A 20,027-nucleotide genomic window follows, 5' to 3' on the forward strand; every position below is an offset into this window, starting at 1 on the left:
CAATTCTGGTGACAATCTTCAGACAGACATTTACTACAAAGCCACAGACTCCCATATCTAACTGGACCGCACCTCCTCCCATCCAGTATCCTCCAAGAACTCCATCCCATTCTCCCAATTCCTCTGCCTCCGCCCCATCTGCTCAGAGGAGGAGACCTTCCACTGATCACAGATGTCTATCTATTACAAACAAAGTGCTTTTCCTCCTTCTGTCATCCAACGCATCCCCTTCTATTTCCCGTTCCACTGCTCTAAACCCAGCCCCCTCCAAACGCAATGAAGACAGAGTCCCCATTATCCTCACCTATCAGCCCACCAATCTCCGTATCCAAAGTATCAGCCTTGAACACTTCTGGTAACTCCAACTAGACCACACCACCAAATATATCTTCCTCTCCCCACCGCCGGATGCCTTCCACAAGGACCATTCCCTTTGACAATTTGCGTCACTCTCCCACCTACCACACCTCCGCAACCCCCCGCCCCCCCGAACCCCAGGTGCCTTCCCTGCAACCCAAAACGATGCAAAGCCTGCTGGTACACCAATCTCTCACCTCCATACAGGGCCCCAAACAGTGTTTCCAGGTTAGACAGAGGTTCATCTGTCTCTCCTCCCACCTAATTCACTGCATCAGGTGCTCCCAGTGTGGTCTTCTCTATTTTGGGAAGACCAAACATAAACTTAGGGAATGGTTCACTGAGCATCTTAGCTGGGCCCGGAGGGGCTGACTGGACCTCCCAGTCACTGCCTATTTTAATTCCCCTTCCCACTCCCTTTCTGAAATGACCATCCTTGGTCTCTTCCATTGAGACAACAAACCAAACTGCACATTGGAGGAACAACACCCCATATTACGCCTGGGCAGCCAACAGCCCAGAGGACTCAACATTGAGTTCTCCAATTTCATATAACCACCCTTCCCACTCCCCTGTCTCTCTTCCCAATCTCTCTCCCTCCCTTCCACTCCTTCCTGCCACCTACCGGATTCACTCCTCCCATTGACCAAACAGGTCATAATCTCTACCTGTCATCATCAATCCCCACTTCATCATCCTGTCCCTGCCACTCCCTTTATCTTAGCTCCCCCTACACCCACCCCGCCATTCCTGAAAAAGAGTTCCACACCAAAATGTCAACTAGGATGGAACGGTGGCTTAGTGGTTAGCACTGCTACCTCACAACACCAGGGACCTGGGTTCAATTCCTGCCTGTCTCTTTGCACATTCTCCCTGTGTCTGCATGGGTTTCCTCCGGGTGCTCCAGTTTCCTCCCATATTCCAAAAATGTGCAGGTCAGGTGAATTGGCTATGCTAAACTGCCCACAGTGTTAGGTGTGTTAGTCAGGGATAAATATGGGGTAGAGGAATGGGTTTGAGTGCGTTACTCTTCAGAGAGGCGGTGTGGATTGTTGGGCTGAAGGGCCTGTTTCCACACTGTAGAGAATTGTGCAGCACTGCTGCCTCACAGCGCTAGGGTCCCAGGTTCGATTCCAGACGAGGACGACTGTCTGCGTGGAGTTTGCACATTTTCCCCGTATCTGCGTGGGTTTTCTCCGGATGCTCTGGTTTCCTCCCACAGTCCAAAGATGTGTAGGTCAGATGAATTGGCCATGATAAATTGCCCATCTTGTTAGGTGCATTAGAGGGGAAATGGGTATGGTTGGATTACTCTTTGGGGGTCGGTGTGGACTGGTTGGGCTGAATGGCCTGTTTCCATTCTGTTGGGAGTCTAATCTAATCTACTCCGCTGTCTGACTTGCTGTGTTCCTCCAGCCTCCTCCCTATCTACATTGAATGGAAACTGCAGGAAAGGGCTGGACAATCAAGTATCAGGGCCATAAACAAATGGGACATGCAACAGATAGATGCATTGAGGTGGTCATTCTCAAAGAGAAAACCAAACTGGAAATGAAACATTCAGATCCATTGGATGGAATTTAATGTCAGAAAGTGTGAGACCATGCACTTTGGTCAGAATAATCTAAAGGCCGACTATTATTTAAATACTGAGAGATTCCAACACAGTGCAGTACAGAGTGATAGAACATAGAACATAGAAGAATACAGCGCAGTACAGGCCCTTCGGCCCTCGATGTTGCGCCGATCAAAGCCCACCTAACCTACACTAACCCACTATCCTCCATATACCTATCCAATGCCCGCTTAAATACTCATAAAGAGGGAGAGTCCACTACTGCTACTGGCAGGGCATTCCATGAACTTACGACTCGCTGAGTGAAGAACCTACCCCTAACATCAGTCCTATATCTACCCCCCCTTAATTTAAAGCTATGCCCCCTTGTAATAGCTGATCTGGGTGTCCTTATGCATGGGACACTAAAAGTTAGTGCAGGTACAGCAAGTAATTGAGAAGGTGAATGGAACTTTCGCCTTTATTGCTGGGGGTTGAAAGTTTAAAGTAGAGAAAGCCTGTTCAAACTGTACAGGGTGTTAGTGAGCCTGCATTTGGAGTATTGTGTGCAATTTTGGTCCCTGTATTTAAGAAAGGATGGACAGACATTGGAGTCTCCCTCCTGCTCCTATTTCCGATGTCCTTGTGTGCTCCAGTGTCCTTCCCTCACAGCAGAGCTGGTTGGAGCCTGCCTGCAGTAGCAGCCTCCAGTCTCTAGGTGGTGCTGCCAAATGATCTGCCTTGGCCAGGCTGTCACAGTTCCCACATTACAACAATGTCTGGACTTCAGAAGTATTCCATTGGCTGTAAAACATTTTCAAACATCCTAAGTTCAAGGACGGTATAACAGAAATATAATTCTCTCCCTTTTTATATTTTATCTCCATGCCTTCCCATCTATTACCTCACAACACTTGTGTCAAGTCCGGAATGAATCATGAATCTCTGGGAGAACTTAATCTATGACAACACTGGGATTAATGATCACCTCCTCAGTGGGCTTTGTGGATGAAGGTCAATAGCAATCTACTTATGACTTGATCTGAGTTGGTCTGAGTCAGTCAGTGTTATTGTTCTGGGTAGGGACAGTACTGACCAACCTCAGACCCTGTGATCTGATTGAGATAAAGGGTTAGCTGTGCAGCGCTTTCACACATGGCTCATTCACATAGTGAAGCAGGGATTCCCCATTTTGCGAGAGTAAATGGAACTAACAAACTGGGTGGGCGTGACACCCCCCTCCCCCCTCTGTCTCCAAGAGTGGGGACAGGAACAATAATATTCTCAGACAGAAAGGATGGTAAAAATGATAAAGAGAGGACAGGATGCATGACACTCCCCAGAGACAGGCAAACAGTATCTGTCTGCTCCCCACTTTCTTGTTGTGACATATGTCCTTGGGAAATGGGTTTGGTTTATATTTTCTCAATTGTATTTAGGTTTGATGAGGTGATTTGGTAACAATGATTCCAATTCCATATTTTGTGTGGCAGCAGATCTACTGAAGGCCATGCTTTTATTTGGAGGTTGCCCAGGTTTCTGTCCAGGCTGATGCAGCATGGTCTACAGTGCTGCTCCTATTGGGCTAATCCATCACATATGAGGGAATCTGACAGACGCTTTCTCTTTGTGCTGGCAAAGGGAGACATTTGTTTACACTGTAATTGCGGCCAAAGAAATTAGTCAGTGGATGTAATTCCAGCTGAATGTAAAGTTCTGATGTTCATGATGGGATTAACCTCGACAGTTCCCACTTTACCCCGACAGTGGAAAGGAAGTCACCACGCAGTGGTCTCCTGGCTCACACTGAGAAACCAAGTTGATGGTATAACTGCAGAGAACAACACAATGGCTTAGACTCACCGAACAACCAGAGGCTTCAGCCAAAATCTGGGTCACAGGCAAATGGAGTGTTGTGTAAACGCTCAGTATCTCAGGGAACAAACACAACTACTGAGCTGCAAAACTGAACAGGACTTTATATGAAAATTGGCATTCCAAAAATAAATTCCAAACACAATATGTGTAAAAACTGAGTACAATCTCATGACAAAGACTACATCATTTTCTTTGAAAGCTGGACGATAATAAGATGAGAATTCAAACAACCACCCACTCCATCACATGGTGTTCTCATCATAACACACTTGCAAGCCTCTTAAAACACGGAAAGAGAGAGAAACATTGCAAACTATATTACCATGAATGAGGATCCATTAAAAACTAGTATCATGATGTTAAATGCTCCCAGCCAGAAACAACACTGATGCATTCACATCATTAGCTTGTTAAATGATGTTAAAAAGTCTGCCAATCACTTTCATGAAGACGAAGTATTTAAATCTCAAGAGGCATTGATGACTATTTTCCAGTATCATAGCAAGGAAGCAGCAGCTGACATGTGAACTCCAACAACCTAATGATAACAGGCACTGAATACAGAGCTAGCTCCTGAGAGAAATAAAATCAACAGCTGAGGTATGTCCAGTGCTGGGAGCATTTTAGACAAGACACTTTGTTGCCAGCAAGTTACTGCAGCATGAAATTTCCAGTAGGGTCAGAAAGAGAAAAAAGACAATGTGCAGATTGTTGAACAGGCCCCTACACCTCGGCCTGAGGCAGGAGCCCAAGTTCCAACACACTGGCCTCACTTCACACCAACCTTCACACAGTGCGGGGTCATGAACTCTGGCCATCAATTCCTCTGGGACCAGGATGGAGTGAGGGAACAGGGACAATTGTAGAAGAGTCAATAGAGAGTAAAGCAAGATGGAGAGGATGTTTGGAAAGGGGTTAGAGAAGGAAATATACTTTGTGCCACTCAGTACAGACATGGTCTACGTGTATAATAGAATGAACAAAACAGCACCTGTGAAGACAAACAAAAGTCACACCAAAGTACTTTTCTTATCACAGGGGATATTTTCATTGTGGTGTGATAAGTACTCTGCTTTTGAAGCTGTAAACTCTCTCTATGGGTCTCTCCAGATTGAGCCTGTTAGCTCCAAGCAGGGCCCCAGTTTATTTTTTCCTGATCAGGGACAGTGACACAGCTGCCCTCTAGTGGCGAGAGAGTGCTTGCACGGCTGCTGAGGATTATGGGTAAAGTCCCCTCCCATTCGCGCCCACACAAACCAGCAGCCACTTCAGCTGGTTTATTGAAAACCACAAGCTTTCAAGGTGCTGTTCTTTCAACGGTGGAACTGGATGCACGGTCATACGAATTAGGGACAAATGAAGGCGATTCATCCTCTTGAGCCTGCTCCCCATGGCTGAACTGATTCTTCACCTTCTTACCTTACTCTGACAGATTTTTGATAAGGAATGACTGTCTACTTCTTCACTACAAGCATTCAGAGGTTTCATTTCAATGTTTGAAGAAGAGTTCCAAAGACCGATGACCTTCTGCAAGAAATCAAAACCCTGTTTTTCTCGGTCTTAACTGAGGGAACTTAGTTTAGTTTTATACTCTCCCTGAAAAGGAAGCACTCTTTTCACATCCACGCTGTATTCTATGTTCATGCTGATATGGCATCTGCTTTAATCAGCTGCTTTCTCATGAGCACAGTTGTCTATCCTCCCACCTTCAATGGCTGATGCACATAAATACCCAGAACCTACTGCCCCTACACCCATCCATACTTGTAACCTTTAGTTTGTTTTGTCTCTTCACGTTTTCCTTCCAAAATGAATCAGTGACATTTCTTTCTATTAAATTCTATCTGCGACCATTTGTTCATTCCATTACCTATACCCTTTTTGAAGTTCGACACTGTCTTTGTCATGAGTCGGAATGGATCCATGTTTCAAACCATCAGCAAATTTGGAAATTATGCCTTGTGCACTCAGATTTAAATATTTTAAATAATTTTTAGAATGAACTATTTTATAAACTATTTTAAATCAAGCCTCAAATTTATTGCCCATCTGCAGTTGCTCGGACTGAATTCTGAGCCAGATCATGGGGCCATTAAGAATGAATCGCGTCACTGTGTGGGACTGGATTCACAGACCGGGTGATGACTGGGTTCCCTTGTCCAAACTACATTCATGAACATGACATTGAGTTTCATGGGGTTTTTTGTTCAGATCCCAGCGCCTTCCTTCCCAGGTATTACCTGGCTCACCACCGCCCTCTCCAGGACAATTTGGGAAGTGCAACAAATAGCAGTAACTTTTGTGCCCGCCCATCCCAGGAGAAGTCAAAATAAATGAGATACACTTCGAATGATCAAACTGATGAGGCTTGAATTCATCTCTTTGAAAAAACTGGAGGCTAGGCTAGAAATAGAGCCATGACAAGGGTGAACCTGGTTTGCCAGACTGAAAGGTGGAGTGTCCTTCGGATTGACACTGGGATCAGGCACAAAATGAATTACACTCAACGACCAAACAAACGGCTATCAAAGCAGGTCACCAAACTGCAAAGAGCAGCAATTTATCTGGAAGAACTCAATTGGCATCAGTGGTTGTAAAAGCATTAGGCGGGCAAGTGTCATGTTGTTTGAACACACCAGAAGCACAGTCACACATAAAGGGAAGCAGGGAAACGGGAATAACTGAATTTCTCCATTGAGAACTGGAAGGGGTTTTCTCAGTTATAACGCCTTTGAGAACGAGAATAGGTTGAAGGGTCGTTTATATTATAAACAACACTGCAGTGCACAAGAAAAGATATCAAGTGACATATCTCCTTTAACTTGGGAACAATATCAGAAAAAATGGTCAATGTGATTTTGGATTGAATATTGAGAGTGAGTATATGGAGGGGAGAGTGACCATGGCAGCTGTCCTGAAGAATGGTTAGGTCATGGCTAGAATATGGTGCACAGTTAGGGGCTGCTTTGAGGGAGAATACAGAATGGGACAGGGACAGGGGATCTCGGTCACAAGGTTTTATTTCGGGATGTAGATTTCTTTACACAGAAGGTGGTAAGAATTTGCAATTTTCTGCCACAGGCTGTTAAAACAAAACCTATCCATGTTTTATTCTCTGGTGGGACATGGGCGCTGCTGGCTGGCCAGCATTTCCTGCCTGTCCCCCATTTTCTTTGAACATGGTGAGGAGCTGCCTTCCTGAACCCGCTGCAGCCATGTGCTGTAGGTAGACCCAGTGTGCCCTGAGGGAGAGAATTCCCTGATTTTAAGCTTGTGACAGCGAAGGAACAGGGATGTATTTCTAAGTCAGGATGATGAACTGTTTGGGGAAAATCCTGCAGGTGGCGGTGTTCCCATGTGTGCACTATTTTAAAAGGGATTTAATAACCTGAAAAAGAGCAATTATAAAGGGAAAGTAATGCTAGAAAGCATTTGATTGGATGGTGATGGATTAATTATTGGGGTGACGTTTTGGGCAGAGTTGGCTGTTCTTGCTCAGCAGCAACATTCTCCATGGTAACACTTCATTACATTCCAAAAGAACATGTTTAAACCTCAAAACTCTGACCTTGCACAAAAGCAGTGCCAATTATTGACAGATTTTATGACTTTTTAAAGTATCAGCCTTGGCTAAGTTGGTAGAACTCCTTCCATGGAGTCAGAAAGGTTTGGGTTCAGTGCACTCTAAGGTGGGTCAACAACGATCTCACCCATCAGTGACAGAACTGCTGGGGAGCTCCTTCTGGTTCATGGGGAGGTCTCCAGTTGGAAACGAGCAGAGCAATGCTTGTTGGAGGCAGAGCTCTCACTGGAGACCTTGTCTTATTATGGAATCCCAGACGAAATGCAACTAAAGGCAGGTGTGGGTCATGGGAGAGGTGGCAGTTTAACATGAGGACATCATCTGAAGCAAGGTCCCTTGATTGGACACATCATGAGAAAGCTAAGCTGAATTAATCCCTGAGCTTCCATTAAATCAGGATAGATTCAGGAATTTAGGGGTCACTTGGCTCCTCAGTCTAGTTGATATCATCTGATGGTGGCTGGGAATTCCAGTTAACTACTTCTGTTCTGATATTCATTGGGAGAAATTTTGCTGCCATTGGGGGCATTGAAATGGGTCACTTGAGTGATTAAGTGTGCCTAGAGTCATGTTTCCAACTGTATTGTCCAAAGTGTAAAAATCAAAACTGATGTTTCATTTGCAAAACTGAGAGATGATGCGTAGGTTGGGGGATTGGCCGTGCTAAATTACTCATTATGTGCAAGAGATGTGCAGGCTAGCAAATGGAAAATGCCATGGAAAATGCAGGGTTACAGGGATAGGGTAAGGGAGGTGTGGATTGGGGTGGGATGGCCTTCAAAGAGTCGGTATGAGCTTGCTGGACTGTGTGGCCTGCTTCCACCCTGTAGAAATTCCTCGATTCTATGATTCTATGAAGGCCAGAACAGGATCTCGACAGTGGAGGGAGGATATTCTGATGTTCAAAAGTTCTTAAACAAAGAAATGCAGTAAATGTAGATTTACCATCAGAGCAGACAAACTGAAAGGCAAAATGACATATTCTCAAGTCATATACCAAGTACAGAAAAGAGTTCAGGAAAAATGTTTTGATGCAGTTATTGGAATTTAATGATGAATGATGATAAAATGAGTGCTCCATTCAAAAAAAAAGACAGAATTGCATTTTAGAATTTCAACAGGTCTGAAGCAAAAGAGGAAATCAAGATCAAATAGTCATTTGAGCATATAGAACTTGAGTGAGACAAAAGCCTTCTTGTGAAATCATTTCATTTAGCCTTGCTTTCTCTCCATGGATGCTGCCTGACCCACTGGGATCTCCAGTGTAAATGGTATTTGCCTTTGCTGTGCTATTTCTTGCAAATTGTCCTGATGTGTGCAAGACAAAAGCTTCAACAAAATGTCTCTTTTTTTTCAGCAACACTCAAATTCGGATCAGTTTGGAGAGAAAGCGGGGCCATGGAATCATCTTTCCTTGCAGGGAGGGAGGGAGTGTGTGTGGAATCTCCCATGGTCAGGATTCTCCTGGCTTCCACCACCTCAGGAAGCCTGGAGCTTGATGATCGAGCTGAATGGACAGGGCTCACTCTCACAGTCCTCAGGGCCATGGAGCCTCTTGTGATGGCAGCATCTGCTTGGTGTCAGGGACAGACAATGACATTGTAATGGGTTTGGAAATGGGGCAACTTGACACTGGCTGCTGCACAATGGCTGCACTGACTCTTCTTCTCTGCCTGGTCCCTCCAGGAGTGAACGTGGATGTACAGAATGGCTGGAGACCTTGGTTTTTGAAGAAGGCATGAACAATGAAACATTGTTCTCCAGCTGACACTCACCAGTTTGGTGCTGGAAAAGATTCCTTTATCCATTGAGCTGAGAACCTTGCTCCTGACCCAGCAGATTGGTGTTGAGTGGAGTTTCAGGTGATAAAGAGAGGCTGAGGAGGGAGTGGATGAGCAAGTGAATAAATATGCTTCTCAAATTTCCCAGCAACATTGAGAGCTCAGGATTAAGACACAAAAGAGGAAGGACGAAGAGTTGAAGAATTTTAGTTTTCACACAATCAGTGTGCATGAGTGGGTACAGAGAAAAGACCATTCATTTGGTATAAACTTATAAATTAGTGGCTGAATTAGGCTATTCAATCCGTCAAGACTTCGCTATCATGCAATAGGATCTAATATGTTGTGCTTGCAATTCCACATTCCCATCCATCTTGCATAACGCTTGACAATTTGTATAACAAAATTCTGCTTCCTCCACCATTAAAATATTCAAGTTGTTGAACTTTTGAAACAGTATTCCCAGAAGGAAATATCCTTGAGAAGACTGGCAAGCCAGCAGGATACAGTATCTTGAGAGAAGCCCTTTCAGGTTGGCTGCATGTGCCCGACTGTATCCCATAGCACTCCATGCTGGGCCCTCCGCCATCAATTTCTCTCACTAGCTTCAGTGAGAGAATTGACAGCATCTGGGCAATACTTACAGAGGATTCAAAGAAAAGGAGGAAAGCATGTTGTGAATGTGACATGACGAGGGGCAGACCAATAGAGTTCGGTTCACTGAGGAGACAGAATTCAAGCAGATGGTGTATAATTTGGGAAAATGTGAAGATGTTCACTTTGACAGAAAGAATCAAAACATTGCATATTATTGCAATGGAGAATGACGGAGGAGTTACACACAAAGTGAATGTATGAGAAATTACTGGAACTTGGTGAGACCACATCTCAAACACTGTATTCAATTCTGGTCCCCTTATTGAAGGGAGATATAAATGCATTGGAGGTGGTTCAGAGGAGTTTTACTCAATTGATCCCTGGAATGGGTGATTTGTGTGATGATGAAAGATTGGAAAGGCTGGCCTTGTCCTCACTGAAGTAGAGAAGAGAGAGGGGTTCAAGGTTTGTGCACAGATTTGTAGCTCGGGTGCTGGTTGCCATGGTTGTGGCTGTGTTTGCCGAGCTAGGAAGTTGATTTGCAGATGTTTCATCCCCTGTTTAGGTGATACCTTCAGAGCTTTGGAGCCTTCTGGGAAGCACTGATGGAATTTATTTGGTTCTGTTCCTGCTGCTTCTGCTTGCTGGTTCTGGATGTTCATTGCAGTGGTCAGTAAATTGGGTCGAGGTCAACGTGTTGATTGATGGAGCACATGGATGAGTGTCATGCCCCTGGAAATTCTCTGGTCATCTTCTGTTTAGCTTGACAGGGGTCAAAACATCTGCAAATCAACCTCCCAGCTCGGTGAACATACCCAAAACTACAGCAGGAGTGAGGGGTTTTCCTGTCCGACAATATTCTCCAAACTCTTACCTGCCCTCCTCATGTCATACGATCCTGCTCCTTCCCACACATGGAATTGGACTGCCGGGTCCTGAGACTTATAACATGCTTCTGGAACAAAGTCTCCAGGTATCTCTGCACCTCCCTGATGTGTCACCAATATTTCCAACTCAGCCTCCAATCCAAACACCCAGTGTGGGAGTTGTTATCGATTTATACATTCATTACAGATGTATTTAACCTGAATCACTTTAACTCAATAAAGAAATGTTAATCCCATTTACAAATGAAAGATGTCCATTCCTCTGTTAAACCAGTAATTGTCTTCAGTAACTGAATTAAAGGTTTCGTGCTTTCCATTTATTGACCTTCCCAAATGGGGGTGTCCCGAAGCAGTACAAGATGACCTGAGGATATAGATGTACTGGGAGGGTCAGATGGGCTGATCAGTAACAAGTGGAATTCATTCAGATAAATGTGAGTCAGTGGACTGAGCTCTCCCTGACCATGTGAGTGAGGTGAAGGCAGAGTGACAGCACTTGACATCAAGGCCTCTTTGATGGTGTGTGGCATCAAGGAGCCCAAGCAATGCAGCAGCTTTTCATGGGATATTCCAGGAAAGGGATCAACATCTGGATCCCTCCATGCAACTCCTGGGAATTCTGTCATTCTGAAGGGACAAGTCGTCCTCCTCAGTTCCCACAAACAGCAGCAAGTCAGACACGCACAGTGTCCAAACTGTTTGGGGGAACTGACCTGAACTCTCACAGCCCTTGTGCCATGCTCTGCTGGAAGATAGAGGGACTATTGGGGAGCCCTTGGGGCAGACAGCTCCATCAATATTATTGGTCTTTAAACATGAAGGTGAACTTGTCCTGGTCCTCAGCCCTCCTTGTCCCAATATAGACCAGAACATATTTGAAATGACCAACTGTCTAAAGACCCACTGCCAGTCCGACAGCAATGAGCCAATCAGCTTTGAACACTCCCTGAGTGCGCTCACTCCATTGTGTTCAGATACACTGCCATTGAGTGCCCAGAGAACCCACCCTTCCACTCCAGGGTTTTGATGGCCCTCCCATCACAGAGTCCCCCCTGTGAACTCCTTCAGTTCATTCTCCAGAGACAGCTGGTCCCAGTGATTTTGGTGAATGGATCAGTGTGAGATATAATGGTGTCTATTCGATATGTTCACTGTTCCACACCCTCACACACATTGATACAGGCTCTTCCCCATTCACTGTACACCATCGGACACAGGTATTCTGGATGGGGACTGCCCCTTCAGAACAGCATCAAGGTGGATGGGGGGTTATGGAGTGAAAGGTACCCTTTCAACTCTAGGTTGGATCTTCCCCATTCACACTCTGAGTTCAGCTCACTCTCGGCAACATTCTTTGATCTTTCTGAACTCCAACATACCTTCCTTCCCCCATTTAATGGGATAGACTTCTTTGGCGCCCTGCATTACTGATGAAAGTGCCCCTTCTGACCCTAACTGTAGCATTGCCACCCCCCTGCTTCCGGGACCCCATTGCCCACTCTATTCTCCTCCTTGTGTTCCGTGCCTTGAGGCACACCCTTTCCCTGAGGCTTCAGCTCTGGTCATTTCCAAATCACTCATGAGACAGAGACTGAATCTTCATCATCTTTATTCCATTTTCCAGACTGACATTGACAGAAAACAGACTGCAATTAACAGCCCAGACAGAGGAAGCTGCACAAATTCACAGTCACAACGGAGCTTGAGGAAAATACTTGTGGAGATTTTCTCAATAACCTGAGAACCCTGTCCATTTAAACAGTGACAAAACCTTAAACTGGAACTGGTGGCTGAGCAGGAAGGAGATCTGGTTTACTGAAGCAGAGACTTCTGAGGTTCACATTGTTTTGTACAGCTGATAGTCTTCAGCATCTTTGAAAGATTATGCTTGGTCTTACAAGTCAGCACCATCCCCATCAAACAGTCTCCCTGGACAGGGACAGAATATGGTTTGATACTGAGTAAAACTCTTTCCGTACTGTTCCCCTCAAAGACACCAAGGACAGGGACAGGACACAATCAGATACAGAATGAAACTATACCCACGCTGTCCTCATCAAACATTCCTAGGATCTCAGCCTGCTTGGCACACCAGCTTCATTCCTGAAGAAGGGCTTATGCCCGAAACATCGATTCTTCTGCTCCTCGGATGCTGCCTGGCCCGCTGTGTTTTTCCAGCCCCACATTTTTCAACTACCCTCCTTCAACTGACTGAACTGGCCCTCACTCTTAACAACTTCTCCTTCCAATCCTCCCACTTCCTCCAAACCAAAGGCGTAGTCATGCACACCCGCATAGGCCTCAGCTATACCTGCCTCTTCATCGGATATGTGGGACAATACATCTTCCACAACGACACTGGCAACACGCCCCACCTTTTCCTCCGCTACATCGATGATTGTATTGGTGCTACCTCGTGCTCCCATGAGGAGGTTGAACAGTTCATCCACTTTACTAAATCCTTCCACCCTGACCTGAAATTTACCTAGACCGTCTCAGACTCCTCCCTCCCCTTCCGAGACCTCTCCATTTCTATCTCGAGCGATCAACTCAACACAGACATTTACTACCAACCAACCGATTCCCACAGCTACCTAGATTATACCTCCTCCCATCCTGCCCCTTGTAAAAATGCCATCCCATATTCCCAATTCCTTTGCCTCCACCGCATCTGCTCCCAGGAGGACCAATTCCACTACCGAACAACCCAGATGGCCTCCTTCTTCAAAGACCACAATTTCCCCTCCTCCGTGGTCGAGGATGCTCTCCATCACATCTCCTCCACTTCCCGCACCTCTGCCCTTAAAGCCCGCCCCTCCAATCGTCACCAGGACAGAACCTCACTGGTCCTCACCTTCCACCCCATCAACCTCCGGATACATCATATCATCCGTCATTTCCGCCACATCCAAACAGACCCCATCACCGAGGATATATTTCCCTCCCCACCCCTATCAGCGTTCCGGAGAGACAACTCCCTCTGCGACTCCCTTGTCAGGTCCACACCCCCCACCAACCCAACCTCCACTCCCGGCACCTTCCCCTGCAACCACAAGAAATACAAAACGTGAGCCCACACCTCCCCCCTCACTTCCCTCCAAGGCCCCAATGGATCCTTCCATATCCGTCGCAAATTCACCTGCACCTCCACACACATCATTTACTGTATCCGTTCCACCCAATGTCGTCTCCTCTACATTGGGGAGACAGGTCGCCTACTTGCGGAACGTTTCAGGGAACACCTCTGGGACACCCGTACCAACCAACCCAACTGCCTCATGGCTGAACACTTTAACTCCCCCTCCCACTCCTCCAATCACATGCAGGTCCTTGGCCTCCTCTATCGCCAGACCCTGGTTACACGACGCCTGGAGGAAGAGCGCCTCATCTTCTGCGTAGGAACCCTCCAACCACACGAGATGAATGTAGATTTCTCCAGCTTCCTCATTTCCCTTCCCCTACCTTATCTCAGTCCCAACCCCTGGATTCAGCACCGCCCTCTTTACCTGCAATCTTTTTCTCAAACTCTCCGCCCCACCCCCTCTCCGGCCTATCACCCTCACCCTCACCTCCTTCCACCTATCGTATTCCCAGCGCTCCTCCCCCAAATTCCCTCCCCCCTACCCTTTATCTCAGCCCGCTTGGCACACCAGCCTCATTCCTGACGAAGGGCTTATGCTCGAAACGTCGATTCTCCTGCTCCTCGGATGCTGCCTGGCCTGCTGTGTTTTTCCAGCACCACATTTTTCAACTCTGGTCTCCAGCATCTGCAGTCCTCACTTACTCCTAGGATAGGGACAGGATAACAAAAATAATAAAGCTATCTTCACACTGTCTCCTTCAAACACTCCCAGGACAGGGACAGCACTAGATTGGGTACAGAGTGAAGCTCTCTCTATAGTGTCCCAGTAATCTGTCTTAACCCCTGAACCTCAGAAGTGTCCCCGAGACCAGTCCTGAGAAGGAGGAGAGTTGAAATTCAGTGCTGACAATGACCTTAGTCCTGCCAGCTCAGCCCTGTTCTATTTAAAGTTGTGTCTCCTCTGTGGATTGTCTCAAACACTTTACACACATTCTGATTTCCTGATGCTCTTGCTGAGGGGAGAGGGGAGGGTCATGTGGGTGAGGGCACAGGAGAAGCGAGCGTTGGACTCCCAGTCAGACCCAGAGAGGGTCAGCAGGCTGCTGACACTGTAGGTGCTGTCCGAAGCTCGCAGGTAGTTGCTGGTCTGAACCCCGTCCGAAATGACTGCACCATCCTTCTTCCACTGCACCTCCAGCTCATCGGGATAGAAGTGGTGGCAGTGCCCTTGGCATTGACCTGCTCCGGGGAGGGGGGCAGCAGGGTCAGCTTGGGTTGAGAGTTCTCACGGCCTGAAAGACAAGAGAAACAATTTTAATCCCTGCCATTTGAAGGGATTTCAGCTCTTCAGACATTAACTGGCATAAGCATCATTTTGAACTTTTGTATCTACCTAGCAAATCCAACAAAAGAATGAACATTTATTAAAATTCTTTTTTAATGGTGAACATTGAAGTCCCTCACCCAGAGTGCATTCTGTGCCCTCACCATCCTAAGAGCTTCCTCCAAGTGCTGTTCAACATGGAGGAGAGACTGATTCATCAGCCGAGGGAGGACAGTACGTGGTCATCAAGCCAGAGGTTTCACTGAATCAGAGAATCATACAGTGTACGAGAGGTCCCTCAACTGATCATGTCTGTCCCACCAAGACAAAACTAAATCTATTCTCCATCCACTTTCCAGAACCGGGCCCAAAACATGGAATGTTTGGATATTTCAGGTGCTCATCCAGGTATTTTTTAAAATGGTTGTGAGGTTCCCCACCTCAACTACCGTCCCAGGCGGTACATTCCAGACTCCCACATTCTGGGGGAAAAAGATTTTCCTCAACTCTTCTCTAAAGCTCCTGTCTTTCACATTGAATGGGAGCCAACTTATTATTGATGGTCCAACTAAGGGGAGCAGTTGCTTTCTATTCCCCATCTCCATCCCCACATAACCTTATACACCTCTGTCAGAGCCCCACTCAATCTTCTCTTTTCCAATGAAAACAACCTGAGCCTCTCTACACATTTGAGATCGTCCATCCCAGGCAACTTCCTCTGCACCCCATCCAGTGTAATCACTTCCTTCTTACAGTGTGGGGACTGGAACTGCACATAGTACTCCAGCTGTGGCCTAACCAGTTCTGCCCAGCTCCAACATATCCTCCCTGATCTTATAATCTGGGCCTGAAATGATAAAGACTGCACCACCTCCTCTGCTGGGTCTGTCCTGCTGATATGCCCAGGCCATATCCAGGGATGGTGATGGTGGCGCCTGGGCCATTGTCTGTAAGGTATGGTTCTGTGAGTGTGACTGTGTCAGGCTGTTGCTTGACAAGTCTGTGAGACAGCTCTCCTGAATTTGGCACCAGCCCCCGGATGTTAGTAAGGAGGATGGAGCATGGTAGACAGGGCTGTGTTTGATGTTGTTTCCGGTGCCAAGGTCGATGCCAGGTGTCCCATCAGGTTTCATTCTGTTTCTGAGTCTTCCCAGTGATTGTTAGATTGGAGGGCCTTGCTCGGCCATTACAGATGGTGGCTAACAGTTAACCTCATTGCTGTGGGTCTGGCGTCATGTGTAGATCAGACTGGGTAAGGACGGCAGATTTTCTTCCCTAAAGGACACCAGACCTTTATCTCAATATCTCGTTAACAAATCTCTTATCACTCACAGATCAGGAGAACTTTATCCGAGAACATTGGAGCAGACTGGGATCAAAGTGCTTCAGGAAGGAGTGACTTTTGCTGTCTGTGTGGAAGGTTCTAGATTACATTTCAAATTGTGCTGCCCAGCACTGGGCTGAGGTCAAGTGTGAGGCTGCAATGAGTCTCAGTGTCCAAGGGTCAGACAGGGTCACTCTCCTAATGACCCAATGGCCCCTGGATGGTGAAAGTGCTCTGACATTGGGCGAGGGTCAGGATCTGGAGACTGCAACCTCAAAGAAAGACATGGAAAAGTGTAGCACCTATCCCCACCTCAGATTGTATACAGCAAGATCCCAGCATGCAGTCTGATAATGAGCAGAGAATCAGATTCTTACTGATGTTGGTTGGGAGATAAATATTTACCAGGACACCATGGGGATCTGCCCTGCTCTTCTGATACTGTCATGGCATCTGAGAGGTTTGGATCTTCAATGCCCCCTGAGAGGGCAGACATCTGAACATCCCATCTGAAAGATAGTCCGTCAGTACTGAGCCCTCTGACAGTGCTGCACGGCCTCAGTACTGACCCTCTGACCCTCTGACAGTGCTGCACTGCCTCAGTACTGACCCTCTGACAGTGCTGCACTGCCTTAGTACTGACCCTCTGACAGCACTGCACTCCCTAAGTACTGACCCTCTTACCCTCTGACAGTGCTGCACTCCCTCAGTACTGACCCTCTGACAGTGCTGCACTCCCTCAGTACTGACCCTCTGACAGTGCTGCACTGCCTTAGTACTGACCCTCTGACAGCACTGCACTCCCTCAGTACTGACCCTCTTACCCTCTGACAGTGCTGCACTCCCTCAGTACTGACCCTCTGACAACGCTTCACTCCCTCAGTACTGACCCTCTGACAGTGCTGCACTGCACTCTCAGCCTGGATAATTTGCTTCTGTGATAGAATCATGTAATTATGAAATCTGTACAATGTCGAAGCAGGCCATTCACCTCAATGAGTTCACACCAATCCTCCGAAGAGCATCCCACCCAGATCCAAATCACAACACTATCCCTGTAACCCTGCATTTCCCAATAGCTCATCCACCCAGTCTGCAACATCGTGAGTGTGAGGGGAGAGTGCTCCCCACTGAGACCAGGCTGACACCTCCTGGTCCAATAGCCTGTCTTGTTTCCTCATCCCGGCCCACATTTGGAGGAATGTGACCACCTGGGGAGGCTGAAGCTGTTTCCCAACCAGAGATAGTGCCTTCAGGAGAGAGATGAGAGCAGATGATGGTAGAGGGCGTGTTGGTCTGTTATCTCGAGGTGGCATGTGGGACATTGAAGCAGGCGATGGCAGGTACTGAGTCCTTTCCCCAGAAGGAGTTTATAAGTCGATGGGTGAAAGTGGGAGGAGCACTACAGTAACACCGTTTTTGCTGCTGAAACCCTTGCTTCCTGGTCAGTCACGTCTGAGAGACACACAGACACATCAGACATCAGGGATGGAGTGTGCATTGACGGGTCTGCTATTTATTGCCCTTCTCTAACTATCCTGGAGAGGGCGGTGGTGAGCAATGTAATATCTGAGAAGGAAGGTTCTGGGATGTGTACAAAAAAAGCCATGAAACCCAAATGTCATGTTCCCAAATGTTCTTTAGGCAAGCGAAACCAGTCATCACCTGGTCTCTGACTCCAGTCCCACAGTGACATAATTCATTCTTAATGGCCCCGTGAATTGGCTCAGAAAATAACTCAGTCCAAGCAGCTGGAGATGGGCAATAAATTAGAGGCTTGCCAATGACATGGACTCCCCGAGAAAGAATAATGCAGCTCTTTGCTGTCTGCCTTTGAGCTTCTGATCCACCACACTCTCACTGTTATGGGTTTCTAATCCTCTCAAATTAATTAACTAGATGATGGCATTATGTGTTGAGCTTTTATTTTGAACTGTCAGGTCTCTTTTCCCATGCCCCTCTCCTCTCCACCTCCCTCCAAGCCTTTCACCAGATGTTTCCCGTGACAGCCTTGCTGTGCAGAGTGAAAGCTGTCTGTGTCTCTGAGGCCTCACTCTGTCTTGTGTCTGTCTCCTCTCCAATGTAACACAATACACATGTTTCTAAAGCCCTGCTGAGATGAAAAGAGAGCTGAGAAAATGTCAGCAACCATAATTGACTTGGTCTTGTTAAAGAAAATAATGCTTGTTTTGAAATTACATTTCTGTCAGTGAGTGACAAAGGAAAGATGAGGGTCCAGGTTTGCTGCAGCCTCTGCCAGAACACAGGACCCAGGAGCAGGAGCAGGCCTTTTGGGAGCTGCTGTGCCAATGAAGAAGATCACTGCTCATCTGGTTATGGTCTCAGCTGCACTTTCTGCCTCCCACCCCCCTTCCATTATCCTTAACTGCCTTGTTCATCAAACATCTGTCTACCTCAACCTTGACTAAACGCAATGGCCCAACCTCCATTCCCATGTAGAGAAGAGAATTCCACTGATTGTCAACCCTCAGCAAGAAAACCCCTCCTTCCTTTTAAACGGAAGACTGCTTTGTGTTAAACTGGCCCTCCTGTTCTTGTCTGCCCTGTAACAGGAACCACCCTCTCAGTATCCAGCCTGTCATGTCACCTTCAGATCAGAAACTGTTAATGAGAGAGAACAGGTTGTAAAAGCAAGGCTTTTCCCTGGAAATGATTAACGGTGTTGATGTAAACTGTATTCTCCAGTGTCCAAAACAAGAGAATGGATAAAATTAAAATTGGGAATGATTTCAGGAGGAACTCTTTCTGACAAAGAGTGCGGGAAATCTGGAACTTTCAATCTGAAAAAGCTACCAAGGTTGAGGTTCAAAGTTCATTCACTCACGATGGTAAGGGTTACAGAATTAAGGAGGAATATGTTCCAGGTCAGCCATGGCCTGAGTGACTGACTGGGGAATGAGGCCGAAACAACTGATAACTCATTCCCACCGGAATGACTGCTTTTTCGTCCAGGTTCTCATGGCCCTGGTTCTCAGCAGCGGTACCAGCACTCTATAGCCACTAGAGGGCAGCTGTTTCACTGTCCCTGAACAGAACAAATGAACTGGGACCTGCTCGGGTCGAACCGGTTCAATCTGTAGAAATGGGGACAGAGAGAGGGAGCAGAAAATGTGTTGCTGGAAAAGCGCAGCAGGTCAGGCCGCATCCAAGGAACAGGAGATTCGACGTTTCAGGCATAAGCGAGAAACATCGATTCTCCTGCTCCTTGGATGCGGCCTGACCTGCTGCGCTTTTCCAGCAACACATTTTCAGCTCTGATCTCCAGCATCTGCAGTCCTCACTTTCTCCTCCACAGAGAGAGGGAGAACAGCTTTCGAACCAGGGTACTTATCACACCCCAGTGAAATTTCCCCTATGATATGATTGCCTTCATAGTGTGTTTATTTATTCATTCTGTGATACACATAGATTATGTCAGTACTGTGTGGTCCAAAGTATATTTCCTCCTCTAAACCCTTTCCAAAACACCATCTCCATCTTGCTTTACTTCTTATTGACTCTTCTACAATTGTCCCTGTTCCCTCACTCCATCCCAGTCCCAGAGGAATTGATGCCCAGAGTTCATGACCCCGCACTGTGTGAAGGTTGGTGTGAAGTGAGGCCAGTGTGTTGGAGCTTGGGCTCCTGCCTCAGGACCA

Source organism: Chiloscyllium punctatum, chromosome 7 (genome assembly GCF_047496795.1).
Source record: "Chiloscyllium punctatum isolate Juve2018m chromosome 7, sChiPun1.3, whole genome shotgun sequence".
Taxonomy (NCBI): Eukaryota; Metazoa; Chordata; class Chondrichthyes; order Orectolobiformes; family Hemiscylliidae; genus Chiloscyllium; species Chiloscyllium punctatum.